Source organism: Engystomops pustulosus, chromosome 7, assembly GCF_040894005.1.
Source record: "Engystomops pustulosus chromosome 7, aEngPut4.maternal, whole genome shotgun sequence".
NCBI classification, from domain to species: Eukaryota; Metazoa; Chordata; class Amphibia; order Anura; family Leptodactylidae; genus Engystomops; species Engystomops pustulosus.
The window spans coordinates 15001-22416 of record NC_092417.1 but is presented as its reverse complement, the minus strand read 5'-3'; the positions used below and the strand labels follow the sequence as shown (position 1 = coordinate 22416).

The following is a 7416-nucleotide window of genomic DNA, read 5'->3' as shown; positions in this document are numbered from 1 at the left end:
GATCTGTCATCCTGCACGCCGGACCCTCTGCTCTGTCGTCCTGGACGCCGGACCCTCTGATCTGTTGTCCTGGATGCAGCAGCCTCTGAATCTGCCGGCCTGGACGCCGCACACTCTGATCTGTCGTCCTGGATGCTGAACCCTGTGATCTGTCGTCCTGGACGCTGGACCCTCTGATCTGTCGTCCTGGACGCCGCACCCTTTGATCTGTCGTCCTGGACGCCGCAACCACTAATCTGTTGTCCTGGGCTTGGGACCCTCTGATCGGTCGTCCTGGACACCGCACCATCTGATCTGTAGTCCTGGACAACGCACCCTCTGATCTGTCATCCTGGACGCCGGACCCTCTGATCTGTCATCCTGGACGCCGGACCCTCTGATCTGTCGTCCTGGATACTGGACCCTATGATCTGTTGTCCTGGACGCCGCACCCTCTCATCTGTCAGCTTAGATGCCGGACACTCTGATTTGTCATCCTGGACGCTGCACCCTCTAACCTGTCGTCCTGGATGCCAGACTCTCTCATCTGTCGTCCTAGATGCCGGACCCTCTGATCTGTCGTCCTGGACGCTGTACCCTCTGATCTGTTGTCCTGGACGCTGCACCCTTTGATCTGTCGTCCAGGATGCCGCACACTCCGATCTATCGTCACGGATGCCGCACCCTCTGATATGTCGCCCTGAATGCTGCACGCTCTGATCTGTCCTCCTGGACACCGGACTATCTGATCTGATGTCCTTGACGCCGCACCATCTAATCTGTATTGCTGCACGCTCTGATCTGTCCTCCTGGACCACGGAGTCTCTGATCTGTTGTCCCGGATGCCACACCCTCTCGCACCGTTCAATCTGTCGTCCTAGATGCCGCAACCACTGATCTGTCGTCCTGGGCGTCGGACCCTCTGATCTGTTGTCCTGGACGCCGTTCCCTCTGATCTGTCGTCCTGGACGCTGAACGCTCTGATCTGTCATCCTGGATGCCGGCCCCTATGATCTGTTGTCCTGGAAGCCAGACCCTCTGATCTGTTGTCCTGGACGCCGCACCCTCTGATCTGTCGTCCTGGATGCTGGACCCTATGATCTGTTGTCCTGGACGCCGCACCCTCTCAACTGTCATCCTAGATGCCGGACACTCTGCATCTGTCATTCCGGACGCTGCACCCTCTGGATCTGTCGGCCTGGACGCCGCACCCTCTAATCTGTCGTCCTGAATGCTGCACGCTCTGATCTGTCCTCCTGGACACCGGACTATCTGATCTGTTGTCCCGGACGCCGCACCATCTAATCTGTATTGCTGGATGCTGCCCGCTCTGATCTGTCCTCCTGGACCACGGAGTCTCTGATCTGTTGTCCCGGATGCCGCACCCTCTGATCTGTAGTCCTGGATGCCGGGCCCTCTGATCTGTCATCCTGGACGCCGCACCCTCTCAACTGTCATCCTAGATGCCGGACACTCTGATTTGTCATCCTGGATGCCGCACCCTCTAACCTGTTGTCCTGGATGCCAGACTCTCTCATCTGTCGTCCTAGATGCCGGACCCTCTGATCTGTTGTCCTGGACGCTGCACCCTTCGATCTGTCGTCGAGGACGCTGCACCCTCTGGATCTGTCATTCCGGACGCTGCACCCTCTGGATCTGTCGGCCTGGACGCCGCACCCTCTAATCTGTCGTCCTGAATGCTGCACGCTCTGATCTGTCCTCCTGGACACCGGACTATCTGATCTGTTGTCCCGGACGCCGCACCATCTAATCTGTATTGCTGGATGCTGCACGCTCTTATCTGTTGTCCTGGACGCTGCACCCTTTGATCTGTCGTCCAGGATGCCGCACACTCCGATCTATCGTCACGGATGCCGCACCCTCTGATATGTCGCCCTGGACGCCACACCCTCTAATCTGTCGTCCTGAATGCTGCACGCTCTGATCTGTCCTCCTGGACACCGGACTATCTGATCTGTTGTCCTGGACGCCGCACCATCTAATCTGTATTGCTGGATGCTGCACGCTCTGATCTGTCCTCCTGGACCACGGAGTCTCTGATCTGTTGTCCCGGATGCCGCACCCTCTGATCTGTAGTCCTGGATGCCGGGCCCTCTGATCTGTCATCCTGGACGCCGCACCCTCTGATCTGTCGTCCAGGTCGCCGCACCCTCTGATCTGTTGTCCTGGACGCCGCACTCTCTGATCTGTCATTCCGGACGCTGCACCCTTTGGATCTGTCGGCCTGGACGCCGCACACTCTGATCTGTCTTCCTGGACGCCGCACCCTCTGATCTGTCGTCCTGGACGCTGGACCCTCTGATCTGTCGTCCTGGACGCTGGACCCTCTGATCTGTCGTCCTGGACACCGCACCGTTTAATCTGTCGTCCTAGATGCCGCAACCACTGATCTGTCGTCCTGGGCGTCGGACCCTCTGATCTGTTGTCCTGGACGCCGTTCCCTCTGATCTGTCGTCCTGGACGCTGAACGCTCTGATTTGTCATCCTGGACGCCGGCCCCTATGATCTGTTGTCCTGGAAGCCGGACCCTCTGATCTGTTGTCCTGGACGCCGCACCCTCTGATCTGTCGTCCTGGATGCTGGACCCTATGATCTGTTGTCCTGGACGCCGCACCCTCTCAACTGTCATCCTAGATGCCGGACACTCTGATTTGTCATCCTGGATGCCGCACCCTCTAACCTGTTGTCCTGGATGCCAGACTCTCTCATCTGTCGTCCTAGATGCCGGACCATCTGATCTGTCGTCCTGGATGCTGGACCCTCTGATCTGTTGTCCTGGACGCTGCACCCTTCGATCTGTCGTCGAGGACGCTGCACCCTCTGGATCTGTCATTCCGGACGCCGCACCCTCTGGATCTGTCGGCCTGGACGCCGCACCCTCTAATCTGTCGTCCTGAATGCTGCACGCTCTGATCTGTCCTCCTGCACACCGGACTATCTGATCTGTTGTCCCGGACGCCGCACCATCTAATCTGTATTGCTGGATGCTGCACGCTCTTATCTGTTGTCCTGGACGCTGCACCCTTTGATCTGTCGTCCAGGATGCCGCACACTCCGATCTATCGTCACGGATGCCGCACCCTCTGATATGTCGCCCTGGACGCCACACCCTCTAATCTGTCGTCCTGAATGCTGCACGCTCTGATCTGTCCTCCTGGACACCGGACTATCTGATCTGTTGTCCTGGACGCCACACCATCTAATCTGTATTGCTGGATGCTGCACGCTCTGATCTGTCCTCCTGGACCACGGAGTCTCCGATCTGTTGTCCCGGATGCCGGGCCCTCTGATCTGTCATCCTGGACGCCGCACCCTCTTATCTGTCGTCCAGGTCGCCGCACCCTCTGATCTGTTGTCCTGGACGCCGCACTCTCTGATCTGTCATTCCGGACGCTGCACCCTTTGGATCTGTCGGCCTGGACGCCGCACACTCTGATCTGTCTTCCTGGACGCCGCACCCTCTGATCTGTCGTCCTGGACGCTGGACCCTCTGATCTGTCGTCCTGGACGCCGTTCCCTCTGATCTGTCGTCCTGGACGCTGAACGCTCTGATCTGTCATCCTGGACGCCAGCCCCTATGATCTGTTGTCGTGGAAGCCGGACCCTCTGATCTGTTGTCCTGGACGCCGCACCCTCTGATCTGTCGTCCTGGATGCCGCAACCACTGATCTGTCGTCCAGGGCGTCGGACCCTCTGATCTGTTGTCCTGGACGCCATACCCTCTGATCTGTTGTCCTGGACGCTGCACGCTCTGATCTGTCATCCTGGACGCTGCACCCTCTGATCTGTCGTCCTGGACGCCGCACCCTATTATCTGTTGTCCTGGACGCCGCCCCTTTCATCTGTCATCCCAGATGCCGGACACTCTGATCTGTCATCCTGGATGCCGCACCCTCTAACCTGTTGTCCTGGAAGCCAGACTCTCTCATCTGTCGTCCTAGATGCTGGACCCTCTGATCTGTCTTCCTGGACACCGGACCCTCTGATCTGTAGCCCTGGGCGCCGCACCTTCTAATCTGTCGTCCGGGATGCTGCACGATCTGATCTGTCCTCCAAGACACCAGACTCTCTGATCTGTTGTCCCGGATGCCGCACCCTCTGATCTGTCGTCCTGGGCGCCGCACCTTCTAATCTGTCGTCCGGGATGCTGCACGCTCTGATCTGTCCTCCTGGACGCCGGACTCTCTGACCTGTTGTCAAGGATGCCGCTCCCTCTAATCTGTCATCCTGGACGCCGCACCCTCTGATCTGTTGCACTGGACGTTGGACCCTCTGATCTGTTGTCCTGGATGCTGCACCCTCTGATCTGTCGTCCTAGACGCCGCACCATCTGATCTGTCGTCCTGGACGCTAGACCCTCTGATCTGTTGTCCTGGATGCCGCACCATCTGATCTGTCTTCCTGGACATTGAGCACTCTGATCTGTCGTCCTGGACGTCTCACCCTCTGATCTGTCGTCCTGGAAGTTGGACCCTCTGATCTGTCGTCCTGGACGCCGCACCATCTGATCTGTCGTCCTGCACGTTGGACCCTCTAAACTGTCGTCCTGGACGCAGCACCCTCTGATCTGTCGTCCTGGACGCCGCACCCTCTGATCTGTCGTCCTGGACGCTGCACCCTCTGATTTGTCACCCTGGACGCCGCACCCTCTGATCTGTCATCCTGGACGCCGCACTCTCTGATCTGTCGTCCTGGACGCCGCACCATCTGAACTGTTGTCCTGATGCTGCCTGCTCTGCTCTGATCTGTCTTCCTGGATGTAGGACCCTCTGATCTGTTGTCCTGGACGCAGCACCATCTGATCTGTCGTCCTGGACGCTGCACCCTCTGATTTGTCGTCCTGGACGCCGCACCCTCTGATCTGTCGTCCTGGATGCTGGACCCTCTGATCTGTTGTCCTAGACGCCGCACCATCTGATCTGTCGTCCTGCACGTTGGACCCTCTGATCTGTTGTCCTGGACGCCGCACCCTCTGATCTGTCGTCCTGAACGCCGCACCCTTTGATCTGTCGTCCTGAACGCCGCACCCTTTGATCTGTCGTCCTGAACGCCGCACCCTCTGATCTGTTGTCCTAGACACCGCACCATCTGATCTGTCGTCCTGGACGCCGCACCATCTGATCTGTCGTCCTGTATGTTGAACCCTCTGATCTGTCGTCCTGGATGCTGGACCCTCTGATCTGTCGTCCTGGACGCCGCACCATCTGATCTGCTGTCCTGTACGTTGGACCCTCTGATCTGTCGTTCTGGATGCCGGACCCTATGATCTGTCGTCCTGGACGCCCCACCCTATGATCTGTCGTCCTAGACGCCGCACCATCTAATCTGTCTTCCTATACGTTGGACCCTCTGATATGTCATCCTGGACGCCGCACACTCTGATCTGTCGTCCTGGACGCCACACCATCTGATCTGTCGTCCGGGACGCCACACCCTCTGATCTGTCGTCCTGGTGGACGCCGCACCCTCTGATCTGTCGTCCTGGACGCCGCACCCTCTGATCTGTCGTCCCGGACGCCGCACCCTGACGGACCAGGTACATGGCTCACAGGCCCGGGCTCCATGGATCCTCTTACCTCTTACATACCCTTTTTTTGAATATGCCAATAAGCCTGAAGAAATACCCATGACCCTCTTTGAGGTGGCTTCATTGGCTGTTACTATGTCATCCCCTCACCCAGTGTGACATCCCGTGAATCATAACACAGGTCTCTAGGCGCTGGGCAGATAGAAGCCGCACAAGTCTCAATACATGCCGCGGCTTATAAAAAGGAGAGCCGGGAAGGAAAGGGTTGCTGATAGTGACGTCATGATGGAAAGGAGTGACGCACATGACGTCATTATCATGTAGTAACATTAAAGTGACACTAGAGAGCGGATCTCCGCCCGGGCAAACATGGCGGACACCGGAAGAAGCCTGGAAGAAAAGTTTCGTCTTCCGCCCCTATCAAACATGGCGGCTCCGGAACTTCCGGTACAAATCACATGGCGCTGAGCTCTGGCGTGACAGCGTCCGCCCCAAATAAATATGGCGGTTGCTCCTGTCACTGCGCATGTGTGAACTCCATGGCTGCTGGGACCGGGAACCGGAGCCTCAGATCTGGCGGAGATACCGAGGTACCGGGAGCTAGAGGGGGTCACGTGACACTGGGGGAGGAGGAGCCACCGGGGCCCAGCACCGCCCACACCTCCTGTATATTATATATCACCTCCTCCTCCCCCCTGTATATTATATATCACCTCCTCCTCCCCCTGTATATTATATATCACCTCCTCCTCCCCCCTGTATATTATATATCACCTCCTTCCCCCTGTATATTATATATCACCTCCTCCTCCCCTGTATATTATATATCACCTCCTCCTCCCCCTGTATATTATATATCACCTCCTCCTCCCCCCTGTATATTATATATCACCTCCTCCTCCCCCCTGTATATTATATATCACCTCCTCCTCCCCCTGTATATTATATATCACCTCCTCCTCCCCCCCTGTATATTATATATCACCTCCTCCTCCCCCCTGTATATTATATATCACCTCCTCCTCCCCCCTGTATATTATATATCACCTCCTTCCCCCTGTATATTATATATCACCTCCTCCTCCCCTGTATATTATATATCACCTCCTCCTCCTCCTGTATATTATATATCACCTCCTCCTCCCCCCTGTATATTATATATCACCTCCTCCTCCTCCTGTATATTATATATCACCTCCTCCTCCCCCCTGTATATTATATATCACCTCCTTCCCCCTGTATATTATATATCACCTCCTCCTCCCTCCTGTATATTATATATCACCTCCTCCTCCCCCCTGTATATTATATATCACCTCCTCCTCCCCCCTGTATATTATATATCACCTCCTCCTCCCCCCTGTATATTATATATCACCTCCTCCTCCCTCCTGTATATTATATATCACCTCCTCCTCCTCCTGTATATTATATATCACCTCCTCCTCCCTCCTGTATATTATATATCACCTCCTCCTCCCCCCTGTATATTATATATCACCTCCTCCTCCCCCCTGTATATTATATATCACCTCCTCCTCCCCCTGTATATTATATATCACCTCCTCCTCCTCCCTGTATATTATATATCACCTCCTCCTCCCCCCTGTATATTATATATCACCTCCTCCCCCCCCTGTATATTATATATCACCTCCTCCTCCCCCCTGTATATTATATATCACCTCCTCCTCCCCTGTATATTATATATCACCTCCTCCTCCTCCTGTATATTATATATCCCCTCCTCCTCCCCCCTGTATATTATATATCACCTCCTCCTCCCCCTGTATATTATATATCACCTCCTCCTCCCCCTGTATATTATATATCACCTCCTCCCCCCTGTATATTATATATCACCTCCCCCCCCCCCCTGTATATTATAT

General features: G+C 55.7%; 1 protein-coding gene across 2 annotated transcripts in view; it reads left to right on the top strand.

Annotated features, from left to right (window-relative positions):
* Positions 1-5987: 5987 nt before the first annotated feature.
* USF1 (upstream transcription factor 1) overlaps positions 5988-7416 on the top strand; it is an 8435-nt gene continuing 7006 nt past the window's right edge. For both annotated transcript variants that reach the window (XM_072114410.1, XM_072114409.1), the window contains exon 1: positions 5988-6117. The gene's annotated coding sequence lies outside the window, so the exon portion shown is untranslated. The remainder of the gene's footprint in view (positions 6118-7416) is intronic.